Source organism: Haliotis rufescens, unplaced genomic scaffold (genome assembly GCF_023055435.1).
Source record: "Haliotis rufescens isolate VD_foot unplaced genomic scaffold, xgHalRufe1.0.p SCAF_64, whole genome shotgun sequence".
In the NCBI taxonomy this organism is placed as follows: Eukaryota; Metazoa; Mollusca; class Gastropoda; order Lepetellida; family Haliotidae; genus Haliotis; species Haliotis rufescens.
Genome location: NW_025964355.1, coordinates 1135889 through 1153271, shown reverse-complemented (window position 1 = coordinate 1153271; position 17383 = coordinate 1135889).

Here is a 17383-nt window from a genome sequence, read left to right as displayed (position 1 = left end):
GTTACATGTACCTTATCTGTGAATACGAAATGGGTCAGTTCAGAGAGTGAACCGTGACAAGATTAATTTCAAAACAGTTATTTCAAGAGCCCCAACACATATGATTATGATATACTAGTAGACGGAATTGTACAATCGGTGGGTGGGAGTGAGAGGGGTAGGATGCATCGAGATAAGATATTCAGCTACAAGCACGATTATTACGATTATGTTTTATTTAAAAATTCTCTCATTCTCTCTCTCTCTCTCTCTCTCTCTCTCTCTCTCTTTCTCTCTCTCTCACTCTCTCTCACAGTCTTGATTATGTGCTGAAAATGGTTCCACGACCTAACCTTCTCCGCATACCAATCACTGAACTGCTGTTAGTTCATTTTGTTATTGCCATTGAACTTCTTTAATACCAGTCAACAGAATGAACATATAAACTGTCCGTTGTTTTCAGAAAAAACACTGTTTATTGTGTGACAAATGTTATATTTTGGATAACACTTTCTTAGTAAAGTACAGATTCTCGTACTGTTTGGGGTTGTGTCCCGTGCGGGATTCGAACCCAACTGCCAGAGTGTGGCACCTAATCGTCAGCACACAAAGTCAGCGATCTAACCCACTCAGCCACCGAGGCTTCCACAAAAAATAAAAGTTCGACAACTGGAAGTCTAGATCACGTACTTTGTGTACCCCACTGTTTATTGTGTTAACGGAAGTGCTCTGCTCAGCGCTAATAAGCGGTGCTATTTGCCTTTTGATTGGATTAAGGTAAGGTAAGATTAAGGTAAGGATATGTATCATTCGACAGGGGATGGGGTGGGGGGAGTCACATTGATACTGAGTCGCATTTTTGGATAGGGGTCAGCAGTCGTATTAATTTGGAGACGCATTAATTTCAAGATGTACAGTATTTGGTTCTCAGAAATTGAGATTTAGAAAAATACCGACAATATTACAAAAACAATTTCAACAAAAATGGTGAAAACTGACAGCGATGACTCTAAATAGACAATCCCAAAATGGCGTGCAACCTCGCTCCAATGACACGCCGGATTTCAAAATTTCATACACATTATCGATTGGTCTAAACGTTTGTCCTGACATTGACCACCCAGACTTTATACATGAGGACTTTTCTTCGAATCAAATCGAATGCAGCTTTAAGAACAATTAGAGCAATTAAAGAAAATAAAGCCTGCTTTAGGTAGCGACACATATTTTAGAGTGATAGTGTTAATATGAAAATGTTGTCCGATATGTTGACACCCTTCCTGAAGCTAGATTGTTCTGCCCATGTAACCTCAAGTAAAGCTTTAGGTCTATAATGTGATGATTCGAGTGGGTTGGTTTTAGAACTGTTTTGAATAGTATACCAGTTATATCACGGCGGGTCAGCTTGATGTGGGAGAAAAGCCCGATGTCTTAGACAATTACCACTTTGGTAAAACCCAAGAGCACGGGTATGTTGCTGATTAACCTAGAAACATAATCGGAGCGAAACTGGTTTTGAACCCAAGATCACAGGTTTCTGGCACGCCCAAGGGACGCAGCTCTGCACAGCGAATTGTGGCGCCTTAGACGACTGGGCCACTGGTGCCCACTCTTGTATTTTTGATTAATTACACCCAGAGTTCATCGTTGCGGATATGTTCCAGACGATAAGACAATGTTATAGAAATATCTAATCATATGTAGACAAAGCAGAGGAGTGTCCTTCAGAAAACTCTATTGGCATTCCACTAAATCCTGTTACCTTGCCAGAATGCTTAGTCGAGATTGCGTTTTAGAATTCCAGTAACGATATATCCTTATCTAGATCCTTTTCAATATCGATCAATCAACTCATCAGTTTTTGATCATACGAAAATCGTTAACTGAAGCAGAAAAAGCAAGTTACCTGTTGACACATTAATTCCACAAAAGGTGTTCCCAGTGATTTTGTAGTTCTGCGGCTTGTGGCAACGGTTTGACACAGAACCAAACTTTTTTACAATTTCTACTGAAAAGAGCACTTTCAAATTTGTTAGTGTATATTTAAATGAATTAGGAACAAAATTCCTTTAAATACTTTCCAACTTCAATGCACTTTACTTGTTGACGAGCATCGAATGCAAGGAAACTTGACGGGCTGCCAAGCGAGCATGCCCACATTCACAATCAAATCAATTATATCCCTTTAGGGAGGTGGAAATACATTTATCAATGTAGGTGGAAGAGAATTATTGCCCTTAAAATCACAGGCACGTTGACCACGTGGTAATAAAACAGGAATCCAGTGTCCTTCAAAATACAATATGTTGTCCAAGTTGAAATATTTTACAAACCCATTTTCCTTATAAACATAAATATGTGGACAAATAGGTAATAACTTCAAAGTCCATTGTCCTTATAATCACAAACATGTAAACCAAGTGCAGATATATAAGAGATCCCTTGTTCTTATAATTAAATAATTGTAGTCCAAGTGGTAATTAATTAGAAAGCCATTCTCTGTACAAAAACAAACATGTAGACGTTGAAATATAATTGAATTCCGTTTTCCGTTATCCTTATAATCACAAACATGTGGACCAAGCGGCAATCGATATCGTCCTGGGTTATCGTCCCTGGACCTGAAAATATTTGAACATAAATATTAACATAAAAAATACAAAACACATATATGTTCCGAAAAATCGAATACATAATTTCAGAAGGGTTTACATGCGTGATGTATACCAGCATGAGAGTTTAAAATCACCAATTTGTTTATATAGGAACAGAATAATGTCATTGTGTCATTGACGTCAGACCGGTTACAATGACAGACGAAACGTCATTGATGCCGTATTTCCTACCATGACTTTTCAAAATACGTCTTTGGCATAAAGGCATTTACAGACGAAAGATAATTTCTAAGTGTCTAAACACACAAACACGAAATTAATACGAGGTAACCATTGGTTCTCCTACACCAAATCAGAATCAGTCGTTCAACAAACAGTTTTCGTGGAGCCTTCAGTCCAGAGTGAATCATCTGGCAGCTGTGATTGGATGATTTTGTGCAACATAAATCCACCCAGTAATTAAAACTGACCATATTTTTTCTATATTTAGTGCTATCTTTTTCAACATGATGACTTATGCTGAATGGGACCACAATTATTTTCAAGCAAGTGACATTTGGTGCGGAACTGGGGGTAGTATGTTTTGCTGCCTCTATTCGAAAAAGGTATGGCAGGTAATAGACGTTGAACGCTTAGTTATTTTAAAAAAAATATAACATTGATAATGATGTCTGTGGGAAAACATTTGGTTGTGTGTAACCCTGAAGTGGTGGTGAAGGTGTGATGACGATAAATGTCAGTAAAATTAGTTTCGGGCGTGTCGATAAATATCTGGTGTGTTCACAAACACAACACCTTGATGGAATACTGATTAACATACGTATGGTGGCCCTTGTATTGCCCGCAATTCCGCCTGAAGAACTACCCCAAGCCAGGCAGGCTACTAGATCCGGTTTTAACGGTAGATGTTACGTTTCGCCTTCCTGTTTTTATACGGAATTCACTATTGATAACAGCAGCAGATTTGAATCTCTTGCGTTGTGTAAATGAATGTAATGTGAAGATTGTGTCCAGTTGACGTTGTGTTAGGCCTATAAAGCTCAGTTCTCACTGCAACCCCCCACCCCCCTTCTATCGTACCCACAATATTTTAAAGCGTGTCCTCAGCTCAAATGCGTTGGTGATTGTGAGTTCCCCTGTAGGCACACACATTTTGTTCAGGCATGATGTAAAATGTCATTGTGATTAGATGTTGTGTTTAGATGCAACGCCACAGTATTTTAAATGTACACCTCAACAAATGCTCCATTTAAATCACACACACACACACACACACACACACACACACACACACACACACACACACACACACACACACACACACACACACACACACACTAATGTAGAAGAGACATAACATGGTTGACAGAACCAGGGAGAGAGAATGAAAAAGAGTTGTTTACAAGAGTTAAATGCATTGGATAAACAGTAATTTACAAAAATGGTATAGTGGTACGTATGTACATCTGCAACAACAGGATTTGCCTTGAGATACTACAGTGAGTAAGTTTGTTTAGGAACCGATGGCGTCCATCTATAAATCAATTAGCGTGTGTACTTGCACTTACTGTCAATATGAACTGGCATATGTCTTGAATACAAAAGTGTGGAAGACATATTCAATAAGTCTATGCATAAATAAATTATACAGTATGCGGAAGTGTATACCTTACTCGTAGGGGAATTTAACACATTGCTCTGAAATTGTGTTGCAATTTCCAACATGCCACCCAACAGGTCTTTCATCAAGGAGATCATAGTTTACAACGCTCTTAAGCAGTGAAATCGAAACTGGTTGGCCAGGAAACCACGAGGTGTATTCCAAACGTGAGTTGTCGGTCCACTTAAAGTCGTTTCTACCACGTCGCAAGCCCGTCCAGATATTTCCTGTCGGAAGAATAGAACATGATACATATGTAAATGTATGACACAATATTTTGATAAACGAGATCATGATTTAAACGAAAAGCAAGTCCCAAATAGTAACTACATTCACGAAGAACAGTTTCCAAAGTGGACTTGGCTCTGTGATGGAGACATAATAATTGGTGGAATGTGGAAAACGGAGACATTGTACGATACACATCAGACACACTTCAATCAAACGTGCTTGAAGTAACAACTTGCCCAAGAATAGGCACTGGACACTTGAGTTATTCCAGACCCTCCATCTTTTGATCGACATTGTTTAACAATGTAGATGTACAATCAAGCACACCCTTCCTTTGAAGACTCCAAAGAGGGCATACAACTTTGACTCAAAAGTTCTTTTATATGGTTACAAAATTCAAGGCCTTAGTAAAGCTTTCATCATATTTTAACATTGTAGATATGTCTGAGACTTTTCCAAATTTGATGTTTCTGTTACAAAATGTTACCTGATGCAATTCCCTATTCTGACTTGTAACCTCCGCTGTTTTTTCAGGCGAACAGGCTGCATATGCAGAATAATTTAATTGACACATATTCCTTCTATACATTCAGCATGTCCAGTGAACAATTTATTTTGTCTGGTAAAATTTAAAACACTCCCTGACAACCCCTTCTACGCACACACACGTTTACTACTTAGGGGAAACTAACGAACAGGTTTATGGCGCTCACTAACCCAGAAATATGGGTAAAATCAGAGTGAATTCTGGATATGACATGAGGGACGCAACTCTACACAGTGAACTGAGCGTCATAGACGACAGGGCTATTCATGCCTCTTCGTTAAATGGAAAACAATATATGCACCATGATTGAGGTATTGATAAGTTATATAAAAAGCATAGCACTCATTGATATTCTAATCTCACCTATGGTTTTGACAAAGTATGTCATTGCCGCTTGTTTCTGAGAAGTATCAATCTTAACCAGTCTACTTTGGTAATTGTTGACAGCTTTGGAACGCTTCCAAGATACCTCTGGACCTGGTTTAAAACACAAGCAAGCTCCCCGCGAGTATGTAAAACCCCGAAGACAGGCAGCTTAAACAAATAATGCAGACGGCCAAATAAGCATCAAATATATTTTGCATCAATACTTACGATTAATGGATAAATATATGTCTAATAATATGTGTATATTGATAACCCTTAAATCGTACAATTAGGAAAAATATTTATGCTCAGCTCAGCAAAATTCGTTTCCGACAAAGAATTTTTTTTTAACTTAGTCCTATCTCACAATATGCATCTCTCTTTCTTCTTCGATCCTGAATGGAAAACGTGCTAAAACAAAGGTTTCCCACGTGATTTCCCAAACCAACTCTCTTTCACCATGGTGTAGTGACATGATACACAGATTGAGACGTTCTTTATTCTAACCTGCGAATAATTTTCAAGCCCTTTAATTATCGATCAAGTAGTACGACGTCCTGCTTGCTTGACATGCAGGATAGCTTTTTCACCCTTGTATCCCCATGGCATTCGTCGCGATTTTCGGGAACGTTATAGTGCTTCTTCCCATTGTGATCAATGTAGGGATTAACCTGAAGAATCCTTCAGTTTCTGTTTGCACAAATGCAAGCGTAGAGAACATGATTGACATGTTACATCGTTTGAAAAATCTGCCAAATCAAAGGACGCTCGGAAACTGGATTTGGATCCTGACGACCCTACTATACTTCGGCAAGGTCATGTTGCCTTCGACCAATTGCAGGTTCGGCATACGTCACTCATCTCATGCTCTATCTTCTCTAAATTGTTCGTTTTTTCTTCGACTTCCTCTGCTGATGACACACCTCATGAAGATCGGCGTTCCTCCGATTGAGTTCGATCCAAGAGACGGCCATCGACAGGAAAAATACGCTCTACAGTTCTGGTTTCATTCTCGTATCATTGATAAACATCCGAAGGTTTGCTGATCTCAGGATTGGCAAACCACCCAGGCGCTGCATATTATGAATTGTCGCAATTTATCCTCAGACCAACACACCTCCAAGGTGCGTCGAACCTCTAAAGATCGTCAATCTCTTTGGATCACAAAGCTTCAAGCACTCAACCTTCCAGTAAGGTTCCGGAACCTCGATGCATATCAAAGAATTTGTGAACCTCTCAGGATTGTCAAACATCTAGGAAGTGGCGTACTTCACAGGATCTGCAAATTCCGTTGGACCTTATGTCTCCAAAGGGTCGAACCTCTTGTGAAAGATACAGATCTGAGGATCGCTGATCAGGATTTTGATCCTTTCATTGTCACTCATGCAGGGACACTTCAGAATCGTCACATGATTCGGAGGATGGACATTATGAACACTCATTAGACCAACAGTCTCATTTGGCTCCTTCTTCATCCTCAAGTTTTCCGGACTCTCACCTGCGAGCTCGGTCACATTCCTATGACTACAATCTTCAAGATAGTTCATGAACCTTGAAACCTGAACTATCTTGAAACCTGACTTCGTATTATGCTTACGCTCACATGACTCATGATTGGGATCGCTACCCTCAGTCCATGGACACTCTTCCTCTAGGGCATGGATACTCTGACCATCCCATTCCCCCGGATTACCACACTCGTCCGACCTACTGTCAGCAGATGTCCATCCCCTACTGACGCACGTGACACTTCTGTCCTCTTATGTCATCCGAGGTCTCCATCGCCTCCTCCAGTTCGTCATTCATCTGTTACAACTGCGCCACAGGCTTCGGTGACTTAATAGCTTCCTACATTGTCACTCCCCATTTTGCCAGACCCTACCAATGTTACTACACAGGTGCAGTCGATCTTACACGCATTAACCTCATCTTGCCTTACTAAGCCTGTTCAGCCATCAGATAATATGGCTGCTAATTTGAATTCGAATCCTCCCCTAATGTCGACAAGCACTCCGGCTTCCGGTCCTGAAAAGATACAGAAGACCTCAATCGCATACGTCGGCTGCCTCCTCAACTGATAGTTTTGATTTGGCTACAGTCCTCATCTGGGTCTCCAACAAGCTTCAACTTCAGATAAGTACTTCCAGAGACTCCATAAGACTCCTTGTTATCTTTTGTTGTCCCTTCAGCTACATCACCATTCATTACACTTCCGCCTAGACAGATATTCATTGAGATGGTTTCTAATCTGGACAACGCTTTCAGCTCTTTCCGTCGATTACGGGATTGGTTATAGTCTCCACGTTTTGTTCCAAATGAAAAGAGCTCTCATAGCATTATGGCCTTTGCTCCTGAACTTGATGGAGATATCTCCAATTTGGTACTGAAGTGTCCTTTTACTTATTCTTCAGTTGATGACACAGATCTAGTTCATCTTGACACCACGATTCGTCGATTACCATCTACCATCCTTTCTATGAATGAAGCCTTTCACTCGGTCATGGACCACGGATCTTTGCCGGAGGAGGCTTGAATTCGTGGGGCAATTGACAAAATTCAAGACAAGATTTCAGGCAACTCATATCTCTCGGCTCATCATGCAGAATCTGTCACTACATTGCTACGTCGTAGGATCCTCCAACACTGTTCTTAAGATGAGACATTTTAGAACCGACTCCACCAAGTACCGTGCTCCAAACCCTCCCTGTTCACAGAACGTATTCATAGCTCAAGACGTCCCATCAGGTGATGGTCGATCTGTTGCGTCGTCAAAGGAGCCAGCTAGAGGCACAAGAAGGTAACAGAAGCAACATTCTTTTACACCAAACCAACCAGATCTCTGTGAAGTCATTAGCTCGGGGTGCGGCTCCTTTCGTGGCCGGGGAAGAAGCTGTCAAGGGCAATGCAGAGGAAAGTCAGCTGCTCATACCTTTCCTTTTCTAGGTCCAAAGGTGACTCGACCTCAAAGTGACTCCACCCAAATCCACGATTGTTTTATCTGCCTGCAGCCATCCTGATAGTCCCATCACCTGTCAGCGGAGTGAGTGAGTTAAAATTTAACGTCGCATTGGCATTATATCAGCCATATAGCAACGAGATCAAGTAGATACATACACAGTTTGTATAAACACAGAGTTGTCGACAGGTATCGGTTGCTTCTCATTGCAACACCACCCACAACGTACGAGCTGTTGTCTCCTCAGAATCCGGTCACACAACTTCCCATTCTGGTGGCGAAGTTACTCTCAAAGAACGCCATAGAATGCCTGGGTACGGCCCCGACAAAATCAAGTTTCTATTTCCTATTTTTCTGGTTCCAAAGAAAGACAGCCTTCAACAATGCCTCATTTTCAAAATGAAAATATGCAAGAAGTTGTATCTAGAAGTAACTCCTCACTTCCGGATGACGCCCATTGCGTTGTTACGCCCGAATCTTCGTTCCGGTGATTCCATGATCAGCTAAGCTCTACAGGACGTATTTACACGTCCCCATCCTTCGGTTGCACTGACATTTCCTATGATTCTTTTTTTCCCCAACTGCCACTACCAATTTGAAGGTGCTCCCATTAGGAACATTGACAATTGCATCCAGTCCAACGAAGATCAATTTCATCTCAATTTCATGCATAATTTCTTCATCAGCTCGGATGGCTCATCAACGCCAAGAATCCAAAATAATCCCAGTCCAACGTTTCCAATTTACTGGTGCTCTTTTCGACACACACCTAGGCAAGATGTTCGTGCCCCAGGATCGATGGATGAAGATACAAGTCCTTGCTCCATTGGCACTCAGACATTCCCTTGGTCTGCGCCAATGGCAACAACTCCTTGCTCTCCTGACATCAAGCACAGGCTCTCATCAGGAGAGGTCAACTCCACTTACGAACGATTCAGCGAGATTCATGCCTTAGACATCAACAGAGTTCACTTTGAACGCACTTTGCATTGAAAAGATTTCCTGGGCTTGAGATGGGATTTTATCCCCAAAACTTATCGGCAAACTTGTTCGGTTATTTGCTATTCCACCTATCTGAATCCTGAAGATACCGAAGACGTGTCGTTGTGTCCCGTACATGCTCTTCGAATCTATCTAGATGCAGCGAAAGTTTTTCATCCTGCTTTCTATGCCAGCGGTAATGGAAGGGTCCCGTTCCATGATTTCATTTGGGACTCACTTGGTTATCCTGCGAGCTCACACTTTTTATGGACTTCCTGCTCTGGTTGCTTCGCCTCTACTATGGCTTTACATAGTAATTGTACAATGACTGCAATTATGGAGGGATGTTACTGGAAATTGGATGTGGTTTTCATGTCCTTTTGTCTCTTAGACATTTATGTGACGGATGTCCAAGGTTTACAACATTGAGGACCCTCTGTACTTACACAACAGGTCTCCAGGACACAACTGCACAGATAGAAGTTGACGAAAACCTGATTATTCCGTGTCTTATGTCATGATTTTATTTCGTCCTCAAATAAACCTTGAGCGGTTTCATTGTGTTTATGGGTTTTCCCAGACTGAGTATCTGGTCGGAGGATGTTTCACTGGCCTGTAGAAACCTCTTATGGATATAGTAGAGATGCCAAGTTGGTTACGTATCATCGTCCGTAGGAGATAAGATACCCCTATGTTGGAGAATTGATTGGCTTGATTTAATTCTGAAGTTATTGTGAGTCGCACTCATTTTGTTTAGCTTTATGGTTATGCTACCCTCCGTTGAACATGAATTACAGATAAATACCCGACTTTGTTTTTTCCTCTGTTCACGTCTCAGGGTCTCACAACACTTTGTGGATTGTTTCATCGCTATTCACGAGCTTTGTCTTAGACACTAGATAGGCGATACTTAATGTTGTTTTGTATCCTTGTCTAGTTCCAGCTTCCTCGAGTTACCCTCCGGTTGTAGGCTCTTCTGTGTAGGCTAGGGAGTTGCACCTCCACCTTTCAACCATGGGATTAATGAATAGCGTGAGCTACTAAAAGTTTAACAGTATGTAAATTTTACTTATCCTATCTGACACTCTATATGCCCACCCGTCCATCCCAGCATCACAATTCCCTGATCCCATTAAGCTTTAGAAAGATAATGTTTGTTTGTTGTTTAACGCTGCACTAAGCAATATTCCAGCTATATGACGGCGATCTCTATATAATCGAGTATGGACCAGACAATCCAGTGATTGACATCATAAGCATCAATCAACGCAATTGGGATACGATGACATGCATCAACCAAGTCAGCGAGCCTGACCGCCCGATCCCGTTAGTCGCCTCTTACCGTAAACTTGGGTTGCTGAAGATCTTTTCTACCCCGGATCTTCACGGGTCTAGAAAGAGAATGAGTCAGCTGGGGAAATCAAGAGGCGCGGATAGGTTAACATGCATAGTGAGTGTACGTGATGCAGATTGTTGGGAGGTAACCATGGTGATGCGAAGGGTGTTCTGGCGAATTGTTTTCTAGAAACTGGAAACCTTTGTTTTATCACGTTTTCCGTTAAGGATCGAAGAAGAAAGAGAGATGCATACTGTGAGACAGGGTAAGTATATAAATATGCAATTTCATAAAGTTTACTAATTGTTCAGCTTCGTGGAAAGATTTTAACACATCATAATAACAGCCGATTACTGGCCAGAAGTAAGGTTAACAATATAGGTGTCTATTTATGTATTGACAGATCCAAAATAATACCAATTCCAAAGCATGGTTTATGATTTGTTTTATTGTAGTTGGGAGTTTGATGCTTTGATATATATTCAAAGAAGTTTTTTTAAAAGCAAGGCCTCTCCTTTTTGTTGTTTGTATTTTATTTGCATTGTACTTCAAGTAGACCTTTCTAATGTTTTAACGACCCCTCCATAGTCTAATGATAGAGCGTCTGCGGAAGGTCGATGAGGTGACGTGAGGTGAAATGGGGTTTAACGTCGCGTCCAAGATTATTGCACTTATATAGCGACGTGCATGCACGTGTGTGTGTGTGTGTGTGTGTGTGTGTGTGTGTGTGTGTGTGTGTGTGTGATATGCCGATTTATAGTGCTAGCCAACTGAGATACCATGCCGCAGTTTAACATGAATACCCGACTCAGACACATTATACTGACTCCGAGCCAACCAGTCCTTGTTTTAGCCCCTTAATGCCGAGCGCCAGACAGGGTAACAACAAGTACCATCTTTTAACGTCTTTTGGTATGACGTTGTCGCGGTTCGAACCCCGGAGCTTCCGCTCCCCGGGCGAACGCTCTACCACTAGACCACGGAGGCGGTCTGGAAGGTCGATGATTTTCCCCTCTAGCTTTATGATAAAAAGGTAGGTAAACATATTCCCTTTTTGTTGCCATGGCTGGTGCTCGGCATTAGTAGGATAAGACAAAGACTGGCAAATGTACTGCCCAGTACAGGAGTGAGTGAGTGACTTGGGTTTAACGCCGCTTTTAACAGTATTCCAGTTATATCACGGCTGTCAGCTTAATGTGGGAGGAAAGCCCGAAGTGATGCAGGTCTCAGATGTATACCACTTCGGTGAAACCCACGAGCACGGTTATAGTGCTGACAAACCAAGAAACTCAATCGGGGGGAACCGGGATTCGAACCCACAATCATAGGTTTCTGGCGCCACCAAGGGACGCCCAGTACAGGAAGACATACACACGCACGCACGCACGCACGCACGCACGCACGCACGCACAAACACGCAAGTATATCGCTATAAAAGTGTAATCAATCTTGAACGTGACTATACTTCTCACCTACATTTTGTTAATCGGCATTTTGTTTCAAATTTGCGAACCTCAAAAATTGAATCCGCTCCTAAATTTTAGTTCTTTACTTACAATGTCTCCAAGTGTAGTACGTCATTCCGGTATATGTTCTCATCCTCGATGATGTCGTGTTGTAGACGAGGCTGCTGAGGTAACATTGTTGATGCTGACGGTGATAGAAGAAGGAGGAACATGACCTCTCTGACATGCATCTTGTTGCACAGTGTGGGAGACTCACGGACTGTGTCGACAACAGCCCATGCTGCAACAAGTTCACAACTACGCTTGACGCCAATAGATGCAACATTTGTTTACGATGAACACGTTCAGATGTTCTTTTACAATCGTTTATTGCCAACAAGCCTTTCCCAAATGATAGTTCTTGTAGGACTGAAACTGTCTCAACGCAATTCTCTGTCAAAATCCATAGAAAATCAATATGTTACAATTCCATTTCCGTGCAACATCCAAGTCCTCATATCAAACTTCTCTTATCCACATTCAAATATGACTAACCTTTATACAGGTCGTGTTCTCCAACGCATTTTAAACTATATGAAAGAGTAAGCGTGACGATAAAATATCAGAGGAACAATGATTAGCTGTAATGCGTGTTCTAATCTATAGCAATAATAATGGGAAACTATAAAGTCTCTACATGACATATTTATGGCCACATTGCTCATTGTTTCTTCCGTTAACCGGGTTAAAGGTCTTAAGGAATCTTAATAACACTCATTTTCCCACAATAGTTTCGTCCACGTTCTGCCAATGGCATTGTCCACTTTATCACATCCATAGTCATGACTATCTGCCAAGAAATTATAACTAATATCAAACATAAAACGTCACTGCCGGAGAATAATCTGTCGAAACAGATTGCAAAAATGGCAAACAATGCCACAGATTATATTGAACTGAAATGAGTTATCTTTATCTCTCTAGTTATACGTCAGCGTCATATTTACCCTTTTTCAAATGCGTTCGCTGATCTCATTTCTTCTATCATGATAATAAGCCTTCACTATATTGCTTTTTCTGCTTCCAGCAGGCAAAGAAGTGTTTCAATCATATGATAAATAGGAGCATCATAGATTTTCCTGTGTATTGAATCACCAGTCTATCATAATAAATAGAGGAATAAAGGAAATGTTTGTTTGAGTGTTGATTAACGCAGCACTGAGCAATATTTCAGCTGTATGATGACGGCCTATAAATAATCCAGTCTAGACCAGACAATCCAGTGATTGGTATTGCGAGTAATAATCCAAGCGACAAAGTTCTTTCCATAATATAAACTTAGGAAATATCCATTTTACGATGCCGAGTGTATCATAAACAGTGCCGTAGCCAACTGCCCCCCTCCTGGATTTTTTTTTTATAGAAAACAGTTTTATTTGAATCAAGTTGGGGACAAGTGATACTCGTACAAATATTTGCTCCCCCTGTCAAAAAAAGTTAACTACGTCCTTGATAAACGTGTGTTTATGAATCACGATCAAATAGTTATGATACCAGGTGTTCGCAAAAAGGTGAGTGTATCACGACACACTGGTGTCGAAGTTCACATACACATGCAAAGTCAGGTCAATGAGCGATTTTGTTACCAGTGAGTGACTGAATAGACAAGCAAACTGATCCATAACAAAATCTAAATGTACAGACAAACAATTTAATAAAAGCAGAGAGCAGAGAATTAATAAAGTCACATTAATCAGGGCATTATTAGTGAGGGCAAACTGATGTTAACATCTTTCGCACACATATACTCAACTGCTTGATCATCCCGTCTCTCAGACTGTGGTCATATTGTATAATTAAGTTTTCACTCCTTGTGAAAGAGGCAATTAGAAGGGGTGGTCAGACACGGTGACTTGGTGGACAGCGTGGCGACGTTCGGATCATTGCTCATGATACAGATCAGCTGATTGTTTAATCTAGACTCGATTGCTTACAGGACGTTGTTTTATGGAATGGGTACTGCTTGGTACAACGTTAGGAAACCAACGTACACTTACGTTGTTTATCTGTCATTTTTAAAAAAAAAAGTGTTAGCCCTGACAGTACGTGTATGAAACTTCACCCTGGAGACCACGTGGAGTGAACAATGACGCTACCGATGAAAACATATTTGTTCGGCCGACAAGTAGTGTACATACAGCATACTCAAGTTGTGGATTTAATGCGACTTTTCAACATAAAGCACATTTGAGTTCTATATGTTCCTATCTGTTTTCACAGACATCGTGGTGTACATAAATTTAAACATCATCACTACAATTACAAACACACAATATTCCTTTAAGAGTCTTCATGTTTGACGATACGTTCTGTATAGAGAGATCCATATTTTATATTATATTATATTTAATATTTTTTATGTAGAATGTTTGCTTAGAAAACTAACATTTCCCAAGGGAAAAACCATCAAATGTTACATATACAGAACGAAAGCCTTTCCAACTGCCTTTCCAACTGCAATGTTAGAGGATCTCCATAAATGGCGTTATGAATTATTGGGCACGTTAAAAACGTAATTCTTTAATAAGACGACCCGTGAAGATTCCGGGGTAGAATAGGTCTTCAGCAACCCATGCTTGCCGTAAAAGGTGACTAACGGGATCGGGTGGTCAGGCTCGCTGACTTGGTTGATGCATGTCATCGATCCCAATTGCGTGGATTGATGCTCATGATATTAATCACTGGATTGTCTGGTCCATACTCGATTATTTGGATTCCAACCAACCAACCAACCAACTTAATGACATTGTGTGGTCATAACTTTCGGCCATAGGCGTTGTGCCAAACTTCAATGGTCTGTGCTAACTGTCAGTTCACCTCGCCAGGTGTTTCTACCTACCTACCCCATTACATCACTGACATGATTGCTACACACTGACTAGCCCAAGCTGGTAATATGCTTTGGACATGTTACTGAACCATTGCCATAAATGCCTTTCTTTGTCAATATGGTAAACGCCCCTTTACGTGTGGCCAAATAGTTAGGTGCAATAAATTGTTTTAAACGACGAGAAAAAGCAACAAAAACAGTTCAATAACCATACCCCCATCCACGCACACCAAAAAGAAAAAGAAAAAGAAAAAGAAAAAAAGAACAAGACTGAATCACATACTTATGAACTTTAAGATGTAGCTGCAGAAAGGAGACATCAGCCACTATCCCAAGCTGCATCTCATTCGTTAAATGTTGAGTGGAAAATAGAATCTTATCGCATATGCATTCCTATCTGTAGTCGTAGTCGTTTTGTTTATGTAATACACAATGAATGTATTTTACGCTGTAGTTCGATAAAAAACTATTTGTTGTACAATTCTTGTGCAGCAACCTTCAGCCAACAGTATTTTGATACATATACTCTACTGCCCAGAAGTGTATTCCCCTGATACGCGTTGAGAACGCGTGTAGCACGCATGTGACACGGGTGTTGAACGGGTTGCACACGAGTTGAGCACCCACTGAACACGCGTGTGCAACGCGCGTGCAACGAGTGACCCTCGCGTGTGCCATGCGTGTAATACGGGACTGGTTGAAATGACAAATACATGTACTTCATTTGCAGGAATTATCACTGTTATAAAATTGTTATCAGTGCTATAAAATATTAAAAAAAGATATTTATCCCATTATTTTAAATCCTTATGCCGTTAAACGTATGAATGAATAACTCAATTAACTGTTAGAGAGATACTTAAATGATCAAGTCAAATTACAATATATGACTCTTAAAATCGTCACGCCAACGACGCATGTGATTATGTGAGGTGTGTAACCTCTTTGATGCAGCCTACAATAAAGACATCAAGATAAAGCAAGAAGTAAACAATTGAACTTGAATATAAGATTGAATTATTTAGTCTGCGTATGAACTGACTGGAACCAACTCGTTTCCCTGTTGCATAATAATAAAGGCTTTAATGAACTATTCCCGAGAGATCTTAACAATTTTTTATCGACCCTCCGAGAAACACCAAACCACCTTTGTTTTATAACATATCAATTAAACATTATTGTAGGGTGGCCAGAGGTGTATGGTTATTGTGCATATTTTACCAACTAATCTTCCTCGTATGTGAAAATATACAATGCAAAACAAGACGTAAACAACCATCCGCATCCTTCAACCTCTCAGATCACTTTCAACTTTAATGACGAGTCGCCAGTGATAAACCTACGGCCACTTCTGCCTATTGTAGGGGGCACGGGTGGCCAAATCGTCTAAGGCGCCGCGGTTTCCTGTGCAGAGTTGCTTCCATTGGGCACACCAGATTATGATTGTGGGTACGAATTCTGGCTCGGCCTTATTATGTTTTTAGGTTTGTCAGCACCATACCCGTGCTCGTGGATTTCACCGAAGTGCTAAACGTCTGAGACCTGCATCACTTCCAGCTTTCTCCCACATTAAGCTGACACGCCGTGATATAACTGGAATACTGTTAAAAGCGGCGTTAAAACCCAACTCACTCACTCTGCCTATTGTAGGTGTCTTCCTTTCTCATAGTAACCTTACTTCAAGGGAGACCTGCTCAGGGGCTTTATTATTGATTTGTAACACCTACGTTGTACAATTGACGGTTTATAACACTGCTTTAAGGCATACGTTTTACTTTAACTTCAAGTGATATGAATATAATGCCGATTATGGATTGCTTAAAAGTCACATTTTTTTTTAATTTGAAAATTCCATGACGTTAATCGAACTTGCAAACTCACACATCGTGTTAAGTTTTCACCGGGGCAAGTGATCAAACGTTGTTCAATTTTACATGTCACGACTTCAGTTGTGTGCATGCTGACCTTGGTCTTTCTCCGTGGTATTTCTTGCATTTAGACGGTTCATAAGATGGATAAAATACGACTCCGAGGTTTGTGTTAAAAAGATAAAACCCGTTTTCCTCGCTAGTTGTATGACTGGGATTTTGTCAAAAATTAAATTGTCTCCGAAAATTCGTGAAACAAATAAGTATTCTTCAGACTTTTGAAAAAGAAGAAGAAATTGCATTGTTGCAAGGAGTTTATTTACAACAAATTCAGGCTCATTATTTAAACTTAAAAAAACCAACAATACTTGTTTGTAGCCGTAGCTGAAAAATATCTAATCATGACACAAAATCCCAGACCCGCCAAAATATCAAATGGTCGTGTCCAATGGAGATAGTATACCGAGAGACGGTACCAATAAGATTTGAAGTAAGTTTGCAAGGTAACT